Source organism: Nerophis ophidion, linkage group LG04, assembly GCF_033978795.1.
Source record: "Nerophis ophidion isolate RoL-2023_Sa linkage group LG04, RoL_Noph_v1.0, whole genome shotgun sequence".
NCBI classification, from domain to species: domain Eukaryota; kingdom Metazoa; phylum Chordata; class Actinopteri; order Syngnathiformes; family Syngnathidae; genus Nerophis; species Nerophis ophidion.
In genome coordinates, this window is record NC_084614.1 from 75,866,611 (window position 1) to 75,879,594 (window position 12,984).

The 12,984-nt window shown below is 36.9% G+C and overlaps 1 long non-coding RNA gene across 1 annotated transcript in view; it reads left to right on the forward strand.

Moving 5' to 3' along the window:
- LOC133550602 (uncharacterized) overlaps positions 1–12,741 on the forward strand; it is a 61,311-nt gene extending 48,570 nt beyond the window's left edge. Inside the window, exon 3 of the long non-coding RNA XR_009806335.1 lies at positions 12,077–12,741. This is a non-coding gene — a long non-coding RNA (uncharacterized LOC133550602). The remainder of the gene's footprint in view (positions 1–12,076) is intronic.
- The last annotated feature ends 243 nt before the right edge of the window (positions 12,742–12,984 follow it).

Here is a 12,984-nt window from a genome sequence, read left to right on the forward strand (position 1 = left end):
AATAGTTTGTTGGAGTCAACCAACTGCCGCTACTAACTGCTAATACTAACAACAACATAAACTTCATATGTGATATATTTTAAGTTTTTTCCAAGTAACACATAAACTACTTTCCCTAGTAATTAATCACATTTATTAAAGGGTATTTCTATTAGTACTTAAATTACTTTTTTGGTTAAGTAACAAGTAACCATAATTATTCCGTTTTTAAAAGTAATTTTCAGAACGTTTTGATTAAAATACCGTTATATTTCGTAAACTGCGATACAACCTAAAAATACCGGGATATCAGTTTTGGTCGATATTGCCAAGCCCTACTTGCTAGCATGCATTGTCTTTGATGTGTTGCTGTAGTCAGGAAGTAGTTTTTGCTGTGTTGAGGCACACAAAGTGTTAATACAGTAAGCACTGTACTTCATTTGTGTACAAACCCCGTTTCCATATGAGTTGGGAAATTGTGTTTGATGTAAATATAAACAGAATACAATGATTTGCGAATCATTTTCAACCCATATTCAGTTGAATATGCTACAAAGACAACATGTTTGATGTTCAAACTCATACTTTTTTTTGTGCAAATAATCATTAACTTTAGAATTTGTGACAAAGAAGTTGGGAAAGGTGGCAATAAATACTGATAAAGTTGAGAAATTATCATCAAACACTTATTTGGAACATCCCACAGGTGTGCAGGCTAATTGGGAACAGGTGGGTGCCATGATTGGGTATAAAAGCAGCTTCCATGAAATGCTAAGTCATTCACAAACAAGGATGGGGCGAGGATCACCAAATTTTAAGCAATTTGTCGAACAGTTTTAGAAAAACATTTCTCAACGAGCTATTGTAAGGAATTTAGGGATTTTACCATCCACGGTCTGTAAAATCATCAAAAGTTTCAAAGAATTTGGAAAAATCACTGCACTTAAACGATGATATTACGGACCGTTGATCCCTCGGGCGGTACTGCATCAAAAACAGACATCAGTGTGTAAAGGATATCCCCACATGGGCTCAGGAACACTTCATAAAACCACTGTCAGTAACTACAGTTGGTCGCTACATCTGTAAGTGCAAGTTAAAACTCTACTATGCAAAGCAAAACCCATTTGTCAACAACACCCAGGAACGCCGCTGGCTTCGCTGGGCCCGAGCTCATCTAAGATGGACTGATGCAAAGTGGAAAAGTGTTCTGTGGTCTGACGAGTCCACATTTCAAATTATATTTGGAAACTGTGGACGTGGTGTCCTACAGAACAAAGAGGAAAATAACCATCCTGATTGTTATAGGCGCAAAGTTGAAAAGCCAGCATCTGTGATGGTATGGGGGTGTATTAGTGCCCAAGGCATGGGTAACTTACACTTCTGTGAAGGCACCATTAATGCTGAATGGTCCATACAGGTTTTGGAGCAACATATGTTGTCATCCAAGCAACGTTATCATGGACGCCCCTGCTTATTTCAGCAAGACAATGCCAAGACACGTGTTAAAACAGCGTGTTTTCGTAGTAAAAAAAATGTGCGGGTACTTTGCAGTCCAGACCTCTCTCTCATCAAAAATGTGTGGCGCATTATGAAGCGTAAAATACGACAGCGGAAACCCCGGACTGTTGAACGACTGAAGCTTTACGTAAAACAAGAATGGGAAAGAATTCCACTTTCAAAGCTTCAACAATTAGTTTCCTCAGTTCCCAAACGTTTATTGAGTGTTGTTAAAAGAAAAGGTGATGAAACACAGTGGTGAACATGCCCTTTCCCAACTACTTTGGCACGTGTTGCAGCCATGAAATTCTAAGTTAATTAATATTTGCAAAAAAGAATAAAGTTTATGAGTTTGAACATCAAATATCTTGTCTTTGTAGCACATTCAACTGAATATGGCTTGAAAAGGATTTGCAAATCATTGTATTCTGTTTATATTTACATCTAACACAATTTCCCAACTCACACTGTTGTGGTAAAAGTGTTGACAAAGCAGCAGCTCCTAATTGTTGAGTTTAAGGCCTGGTGATTAGGGGGCCTCATAAACCTTCTCTGACAGGGAGCTCTCATCATCATCATCATCATCATCATCATGCTCCTCCCCCTTCAAGGCCACAAGACGCCAATCAATGTTTTATCGCCGAGAAGGTGAGAAGTCTGCTGGTTTACTTCATCAAGTGTGAGATTGGCATGAAGTGACAAACAGGAGGAGCTTCACCATGCTAATTAGTCATCTTGAACCTGGCCTTCTTCATCCCTCTGTACTTTTAGTACAAATACTACTACTACTACAAATAGTACAACTACCACTACTACAACTAGAACTACTAAAGTTCAAGTACCAATGATTGTCACACACACACAAGGTGTGGTGAAATTTGTCCTCTGCATTTGACCCATCCCCTTGTTCACCCCCTGGGAGGTGAGGGGAGCAGTGAGCAGCAGCGGTGGCCGCGCCCGGGAATCATTTTCGATGATTTAACCCCCAATTCCATCCCTTGATGCTGAGTGCCAAGCAGGGAAGTAATGGGTCCCATTTTTATAGTCTTTGGTATGCCAGGGTTTGAACTCACAACCTACCGAACTCAAGGCGGACACTCTAATACAACATCAACCACTACTACTATTAGGACAGCTACCACCAAAACTACCACTACAACAATTACTACTGCTACTTCAAACGCTACTAGTATTATTACAACAACTACGAATACTACTACTGCAACTACTATTGCTACTACAACTTCAACCACAACTACTGATAGTACAACGACCACTACAACTACCACTACTACAATTACTACTACAACTTCAACCAGACCTGCTTTTAGTACAACTACAACCACTACAAATAGTACAACTACTACTACTAAAAGTTCAACCACCACTACTACAATTACTACTGCAACTTCAACCACTACTACCACTATTACTTCAACCACTACTACCACTATTACTTCAACCAGTACTACCGCTAGTACAACGACTACACCAATTTCTACAAATATTACAACTACTACGACAACTTCAACCACTACTACTAGTAGTACAACTACTACCACTACTACTACAACAATTACTACTACTACTTCAACCACTACTACTTTGAGTACAAATTCAACTACTACTACTACAAATAGTACAACTACCACTACTACTACTACTACTTCAGCCACTACTACTTGTAGTACAACTACTAACACTACAAAATTACTACTACTACTTCAACCACTACTACTTCTAGTACAACTTCAACTACTACTACTATTAGTACAACTACCACCAAAAACTACCTTTACTACTACTACAAAAACAATCACCACTACTACTGATAGTACAACGACCACTACTACTACCACTACTACAATTACTACTACAACTTCAACCAGAACTGCTTTTAGTACAACTACAACCACTACAAAGAGTACAACTACTACTACTAAAAGTTCAACCACCACTACTACAATTACTACTGCAACTTCAACCACTACTACCACTATTACTTCAACCACTACTACCGCTAGTACGACTACACCAATTTCTACAAATATTACAACTACTACGACAACTTCAACCACTACTACTAGTAGTACAACTACTACCACTACTACTACAACAATTACTACTACTACTTCAACCACTACTACTTTGAGTACAAATTCAAGTACTACCACTACAAATAGTACAACTACCACTACTACTACTACTACTTCAGCCACTACTACTTGTAGTAGAACTACTAACACTACAAAATTACTACTACTACTTCAACCACTACTACTTCTAGTACAACTTCAACTACTACTACTATTTGTACAACTACCACCAAAAACTACCTTTACTACTACTACAAAACCAATCACCACTACTACTGATAGTACAACGACCACTACAACTACCACTACTACAATTACTACTACAACTTCAACCAGAACTGCTTTTAGTACAACTACAACCACTACAAATAGTACAACTACTACTACTAAAAGTTCAACCACCACTACTACAATTACTACTGCAACTTCAACCACTACTACCACTATTACTTCAACCACTACTACCGCTATTACTTCAACCACTACTCCCGTTAGTACAACGACTACACCAATTTCTACAAATATTACAACTACTACGACAACTTCAACCACTACTACTAGTAGTACAACTACTACCACTACTACTACAACAATTACTACTACTACTTCAACCACTACTACTTTGAGTACAAATTCAACTACTACTACTACAAATAGTACAACTACCACTACTACTACTACTACTTCAGCCACTACTACTTGTAGTAGAACTACTAACACTACAAAATTACTACTACTACTTCAACCACTACTACTTCTAGTACAACTTCAACTACTACTACTATTAGTACAACTACCACCAAAAACTACCTTTACTACTACTACAAAAACAATCACCACTACTACTGATAGTACAACGACCACTACAACTACCACTACTACAATTACTACTACAACTTCAACCAGAACTGCTTTTAGTACAACTACAACCACTACAAATAGTACAACTACTACTACTAAAAGTTCAACCACCACTACTACAATTACTACTGCAACTTCAACCACTACTACCACTATTACTTCAACCACTACTACCGCTAGTACAACGACTACACCAATTTCTACAAATATTACAACTACTACGACAACTTCAACCACTACAACTAGTAGTACAACTACTACCACTACTACTAGTAGTACAACTACTACCACTACTACTACAACAATTACTACTACTACTTCAACCACTACTACTTTGAGTACAAATTCAACTACTACTACTACTACAAATAGTACAACTACCACTACTACTACTACTACTTCAGCCACTACTACTTGTAGTACAACTACTAACACTACAAAATTACTACTACCACTTCAACCACTACTACTTCTAGTACAACTTCAACTACTACTACTATTAGCACAACTACCACCAAAAACTACCTTTACTACTACTACAAAAACAATCACTACTACTACTTTAAACACTACTAGTATTATTACAACAACAACTGTGAATACTACTACTGCAACTACTATTGCTACTACAATTCAACCACTACTAATGATAGTACAACTACCACTACTACAATTACTACTAGGACTTCAACCACAACTGCTTTTAGTAAAACTACAACCACAACTACAAATAGTACAACTACTACTACTATAACTTCAACCACCACTACTACTACTACAATTACTACTACAACTTCTACCACTACTACTTCAACCACTACTACATCTAGTAAAACTACTACTACCAATTCTACAAATAGTGAAACTACCACTATTACTAGTAGTACAACTACTACCACTACTACTACAACAATTACTACTACTACTTCTAGTACAAATTCAAATACTACTACTACTACTACAAATAGTTCAACTACCTCTACTATATCTTCAACAACTACTACTACAATTACTACTACAACTTCAACCACTACTAATACTACTACATCTAGTTAAACTACTGCTACCATTTTTTCAAATAGTACAACTACCGTTACTACTACTACTACAACTTCAGCCACTACTACTAGTAGTACAACTAGTACCACTACTACTACAACAATTACTACTGTAACTTCAACCACTACTACTACTACTACTACTACTACTACAACAATTACTACTACAACTTCAACCACTACTACCGCTACCACTTCAACCACTACTACATCTAGTACAACTACTACTACCATTTCTACAAATAGTACAGCTACCACTACTACTACTACAACTTCAACCACTACTACTAGTAGTACCACTACTACCACTACTTCTACAACAATTACTACTACTACTTCAACCACTACTACTACTAGTACAACTGCTACTACTATAATTACTACTACAACTTAAACCACTACTACTACAACTGCTACAACCTCAAACACTATTACTAGTAGTACAAAAACACTACTACTACTAGTACAACTACCACTACTACAATTTCTACTCCAACGTCAACCACTACTACATCTACTACAACTACTACTACCATTTCTTCAAATAGTACAACTACCGCTACTTCTACTACTACCAATACTACAACTTCATCCACTACTACTAGTAGTACAACTAGTATCACTACTACTTCAACAATTACTACTCTAATTTCAACTACTGCTACTACTACTACTACTACAATTACTACTACAACTTCAACCACTACTACCCCTACTACTTCAACCACTACTACATCTAGTACAACTTCAACTACAACCTCAAACACTATTACTAGTAGTACAAAAACACTACTACTACTAGTACAACTACCACTACCACTAATACAATTTCTACTGCAACTTCAACCACTACTACTACAATTACTGCTACAACTTCAACCACTACTACTTCAACCACTACTACATCTAGTACGACTACTACTACCATTTCTACAAATAGTACAACTACCACTACTACTACTACTACAACTTCAACCACTGCTACTAGTAGTACAACTACTACCACTAATACAGTATAACACTTACTACTACTACTTCTAGTACAACTTCAACTACTACTACTATAAATAGTACAACGTACTACTACTATAACTTCAACTACTACTACCACTACTATTTCAACCACTACTACATCTACTACAACTACTACTACCATTTCTACAAATAGTACAACTCCCACTACTACTACTACTATTACTACTACTACAACTTCAACCACTACTACTAGTAGTTCAACTACCACCACTACTACTACAACAATTACTACTACTACTTTTAGTACAACTTCAACTACTACTACTACAAATAGTACAACGTACTACTACTATATCTTCAATCACGACTACCACTACTACTTCAACCACTACTACATCAAGTAGAACTACTACTACCATTTCTACAAATAGTACAACTACCACTACTACTACTACTACTACTTCAACCACTGCTACTAGTAGTACAACTACTACCACTAATACTACTACAACAATTACTACTACTACTTCTAGTATAACTTCAACTACTACTACTATAAATAGTACAACGTACTACTACTATAACTTCAACCACTACTACATGTAGTACAACTACTAGTACCATTTCTACAAATAGTACAACTACCACTACTACTACTACTACTACAACTTCAACCACTACTACTACTAGTAGTACAACTACTACTGCTAATACTACTACAACAATTACTACTATTACTTCTAGTACAACTTCAACTATTACTACTATAAATAGTACAACGTACTACTACTATATCTTCAACCACAACTACCACTACTGCTTCAACCACTACTACATCTAGTACAACTACTGCTACCATTTCTACAAATAGTACAACTACCACTACTACTACTACTACTACTACTACAACAACTTCAACCACTACTACTACTAGTACAACTACTACCACTACTACAACAACAATTACTACTACTACTTCTAGTATAACTACTACTACTATAACTTCAACCACTACTACTACATCTAGTACAACTACTACTACCATTTCTACAAATAGTACAACTACCACTACTACTACTACTACTACAAATTCAACCACCACTACTAGTAGTACAACTACTACCACTACTACTACAACAATTACTACTACTACTACTTCTAGTACAACTTCAACTTATACTACTACAAATAGTACAATGTACTACTACGATATCTTCAATCACTACTACCACTACTACATCTAGTACAACTACTACTACCATTTCTACAAATAGTACAACTACCACTACTACTACTACTACTAAAACTTCAACCACTACTACTACTAGTAGTACAACTACTACCGCTAATACTACTACAACAATTACTACTATTACTTCTAGTACAACTTCAACTATTACTACTATAAATAGTACAACGTACTACTACTATATCTTCAACCACAACTACCACTACTGCTTCAACCACTACTACATCTAGTACAACTACTGCTACCATTTCTACAAATAGTACAACTACCACTACTACTACTACTACTACTACAACAACTTCAACCACTACTACTACTAGTACAACTACTACCACTACTACAACAACAATTACTACTACTACTTCTAGTATAACTACTACTACTATAACTTCAACCACTACTACTACATCTAGTACAACTACTACTACCATTTCTACAAATAGTACAACTACCACTACTACTACTACTACAAATTCAACCACTACTACTAGTAGTACAACTACTACCACTACTACTACAACAATTACTACTACTACTACTTCTAGTACAACTTCAACTAATACTACTACAAATAGTACAATGTACTACTACGATATCTTCAATCACTACTACCACTACTACATCTAGTACAACTACTACCACCATTTCTACAAATAGTACTACTACCGCTACTACTACTACTACAACTTCAACCACTACTACTAGTAGTACAACTACTACCACTACTACAACAATTACTACTACTACTTCTAGTACAACTTCAACTACTATTACTACAATAACTTCAACCACTACTACCGCTACTACTTCAACCACTACTACAACTACTACTACCATTTCTACAAATAGTACTACTACAGCTACTACTACTACTACTACTACTACTACAACTTCAACCACTACTAGTAGTACAACTACTACCGCTACTACTACAACAATTACTACTACTACTTCTAGTACAACTTCAACTAATACTACTACAAATAGTACAACGTACTACTACGATATCTTCAACCACTACTACCACTACTACATCTAGTACAACTACTACCACCATTTCTACAAATAGTACTACTACCGCTACTACTACTACTATTACAACTTCAACCACTACTACTAGTAGTGAAACTACTACCACTACTACTACAATAATTACTACTACTACTTCTAGTACAACTTCAACTACTACTACTACTATAACTTCAACCACTACTACCGCTACTACTTCAACCACTACTACAACTACTACCACCATTTCTACAAATAGTACTACTACCGCTACTACTACTACTACAACAACTTCAACCACTACTACTAGTAGTACAACTACTACCGCTACTACTACAACAATTACTACTACTACTTCTAGTACAACTTCAACTAATACTACTACAAATAGTACAACGTACTACAACAATATCTTCAACCACTACTACCACTACTACATCTAGTACAACTACTACCACCATTTCTACAAATAGTACTACTACCGCTACTACTACTACTATTACAACTTCAACCACTACTACTAGTAGTACAACTACTACCACTACTACTACAACAATTACTACTACTTCTAGTACAACTTCAACTACTACTACTACAACTACTACTACTATAACTTCAACCACTACTACAACTACTACTACCATTTCTACAAATAGTACTACTACCGCTACTACTACTACTACTACTACAACTTCAACCACTACTACTAGTAGTACAACTACTACCGCTACTACTACTACAACAATTATACTACTACTTCTAGTACAACTTCAACTAATACTACTACAAATAGTACAACGTACTACAACGATATCTTCAACCACTACTACCACTACTACATCTAGTACAACTACTACCACCATCTCTACAAATAGTACTACTACCGCTACTACTACTACTACTACTACAACTTCAACCACTACTACTAGTAGTACAACTACTACCGCTACTACTACTACAACAATTATACTACTACTTCTAGTACAACTTCAACTAATACTACTACAAATAGTACAACGTACTACAACGATATCTTCAACCACTACTACCACTACTACATCTAGTACAACTACTACCACCATTTCTACAAATAGTACTACTACCGCTACTACTACTACTACTACTACAACTTCAACCACTACTACTAGTAGTACAACTACTACCACTACAACTACAACAATCACTACTACTACTTCTAGTACAACTTCAACTACTACTACTACAACTATTACTACTATAACTTCAACCACTACTACCGCTACTACTTCAACCACTACTACAACTACTACTACCATTTCTACAAATAGTACTACTTCCGCTACTACCACTATTACTACTACAACAACTTCAACCACTACTACTAGTAGTATAACTACTACCGCTACTACTACAACAATTACTACTACTACTTCTAGTACAACTTCAACTAATACTACTACAAATAGTACAACATACTTCAACGATATCTTCAACCACTACTACCACTACTACATCTAGTACAACTACTACCACCATTTCTACAAATAGTACTACTACCGCTACTACTACTACAACTTCAACCACTACTACTAGTAGTACAACTACTACCACTACAACTACAACAATCACTACTACTACTTCTAGTACAACTTCAACTACTACTACTACAACTATTACTACTACTACTACAACCACTACTACCGCTACTACTTCAACCACTACTACAACTACTACTACCATTTCTACAAATAGTACTACTACCGCTACTACCACTATTACTACTACAACAACTTCAACCACTACTACTAGTAGTATAACTACTACCGCTACTACTACAACAATTACTACTACTACTTCTAGTACAACTTCAACTAATACTACTACAAATAGTACAACGTACTTCAACGATATCTTCAACCACTACTACCACTACTACATCTAGTACAACTACTACCACCATTTCTACAAATAGTACTACTACCGCTACTACTACTACAACTTCAACCACTACTACTAGTAGTACAACTACTACCACTACAACTACAACAATTACTACTACTACTTCTAGTACAACTTCAACTACTACTACTACAACTACTACTACTATAACTTCAACCACTACTGCCGCTCCTACTTCAACCACTACTACAACTACTACTACCATTTCTACAAATAGTACTACTACCGCTACTACTACTACTACTACTACAACAACTTCAACCACTACTACTAGTAGTACAACTACTACCACTACTACTACTTCAACCACTACTACTTATAGTACAACTTCAACTACTGCTAATACTAATACAACTGCTACTACTATAATTACTACACCTTAAACCACCACTACTACTACTACTGCTACAACAACCTCAACCACTATTACTAATAGTACAACAAACACTACTACTACTAGTACAACTACCACTATTACAATTACTACTATAACTTCAACCACCACCACCACTACCACTACTACTTCAACAACAATTACTTATACTTCTAGTGCAAATACAACAATTCCTACCACAACAACAACTACTACTACTACTACTATTAGTACATTTACCACTATTACTACTAGTACAACTACCACTACTATTGCCTATTGAATAAAAATATGGCCGGTCCAGCGTGGTTCTTTTTTCCACTTAGTACTAATATCAATCAATCAATCAATGTTTACTTATATAGCCCTAAATCACTACTGTCTCAAAGGGCTGCACAAACCACTACGACATCCTCGGTAGGCCCACATAAGGGCAAGGAAAACTCACACCCAGTGGGACGTCGGTGACAATGATGACTATGAGAACCTTGGAGAGGAGGAAAGCAATGGATGTCGAGCGGGTCTAACATGATACTGTGAAAGTTCAATCCACAATGGATCCAACACAGTCGCGAGAGTCCAGTCCAAAGCGGATCCAACACAGCAGCGAGATTCCCGTTCACAGCGGAGCCAGCAGGAAACCATCCCAAGCGGAGGCGGATCAGCAGCGCAGAGATGTCCCCAGCCGATACACGGGCGAGCAGTACATGGCCACCGGATCGGACCGGACCCCCTCCACAAGGGAGAGCGGGACATAGAAGAAAAAGAAAAGAAACGGCAGATCAACTGGTCTAAAAAGGGAGTCTATTTAAAGGCTGGAGTATACAAATGAGTTTTAAGGTGAGACTTAAATGCTTCTACTGAGGTGGCATCTCGAACTGTAAAATATAATAATTTCCCACTTAGTAGTAATAAAAATAAAATAATTTTCCACTTAGTAGAAATACTAATGAGTTGAATAATCAGGTTGGTTCCTGAGCAAACGGCATTTGAGGCTGAAGATGTTTTGGAATGAAGTCCTCATTGTTGTGCTAATCAGGCCCAGATGAGGACAGCAGCGGTGACAGCAGACGCCAAGAGGGACCGGAGCAGGAGGGGGAGTCCTTTGTGTCGGATCTTGACGGGGATCCCTTTGGGCCGTGAAGGCGCATGAAATGAATCAAGCTGAGCTGTCAAAACACGGAACCGGAATGTTTGTGGAAACGGAGCGCTAAAGAGTGGAATGCCGACACAACATTGGGAACACCTGCAGCAGCTCGTGAGGTCAGGTCAGGAAAAAGACATGCGACCACCACAATGCACCCCATTGGGCATCGGGATTTCAATTTCATCAAGTCAGTCGATGACAATTCCTGACAAGATTCAGTTTTTCCCTGATAAATACCAAACAAGAAACACATCAAATTTGGAGATACGGGCTTTTCATTGGATGACATCAACACCATGCATTCCCATTGGGATTGTCCTTGCTCCACCTAGTGGTCATGAAGAATGTCACAAGGGTTCTGAAATGGCGTCGATCAATCGGCCAATGATCAGTATCGGCACTAAATTGGCCCTAGAGTGTGAATGTTGTCTATCTGTGTTGGCCCTGTGATGAGGTGGCGACTTGTCCGGGGTGTACGCCGCCTTCCGCCCGAATGCAGCTGAGATAGGCTCCAGCACCACCCGCGACCCCAAAAGGGACAAGCGGTAGGAAATGGATGGATGGATGGCATTTTTTTATGTTTTTATAAATCATTGTTCGACTTTTATTAAAATTCAGGTTTTTTACATGTTTTAAAAACGTGTTTTTTTTATTAATTTTTGTAAATCTTTTTTTTTTTTCGATTTTTATAATTTTTATAAAAATTTGTTTACCTCTTATGAATCTTTATTTAGTTTTTTTTTACATATTTTATACAACTTTTTATTTGACATCTTTTATAAATCAGTATTTACAGTTTT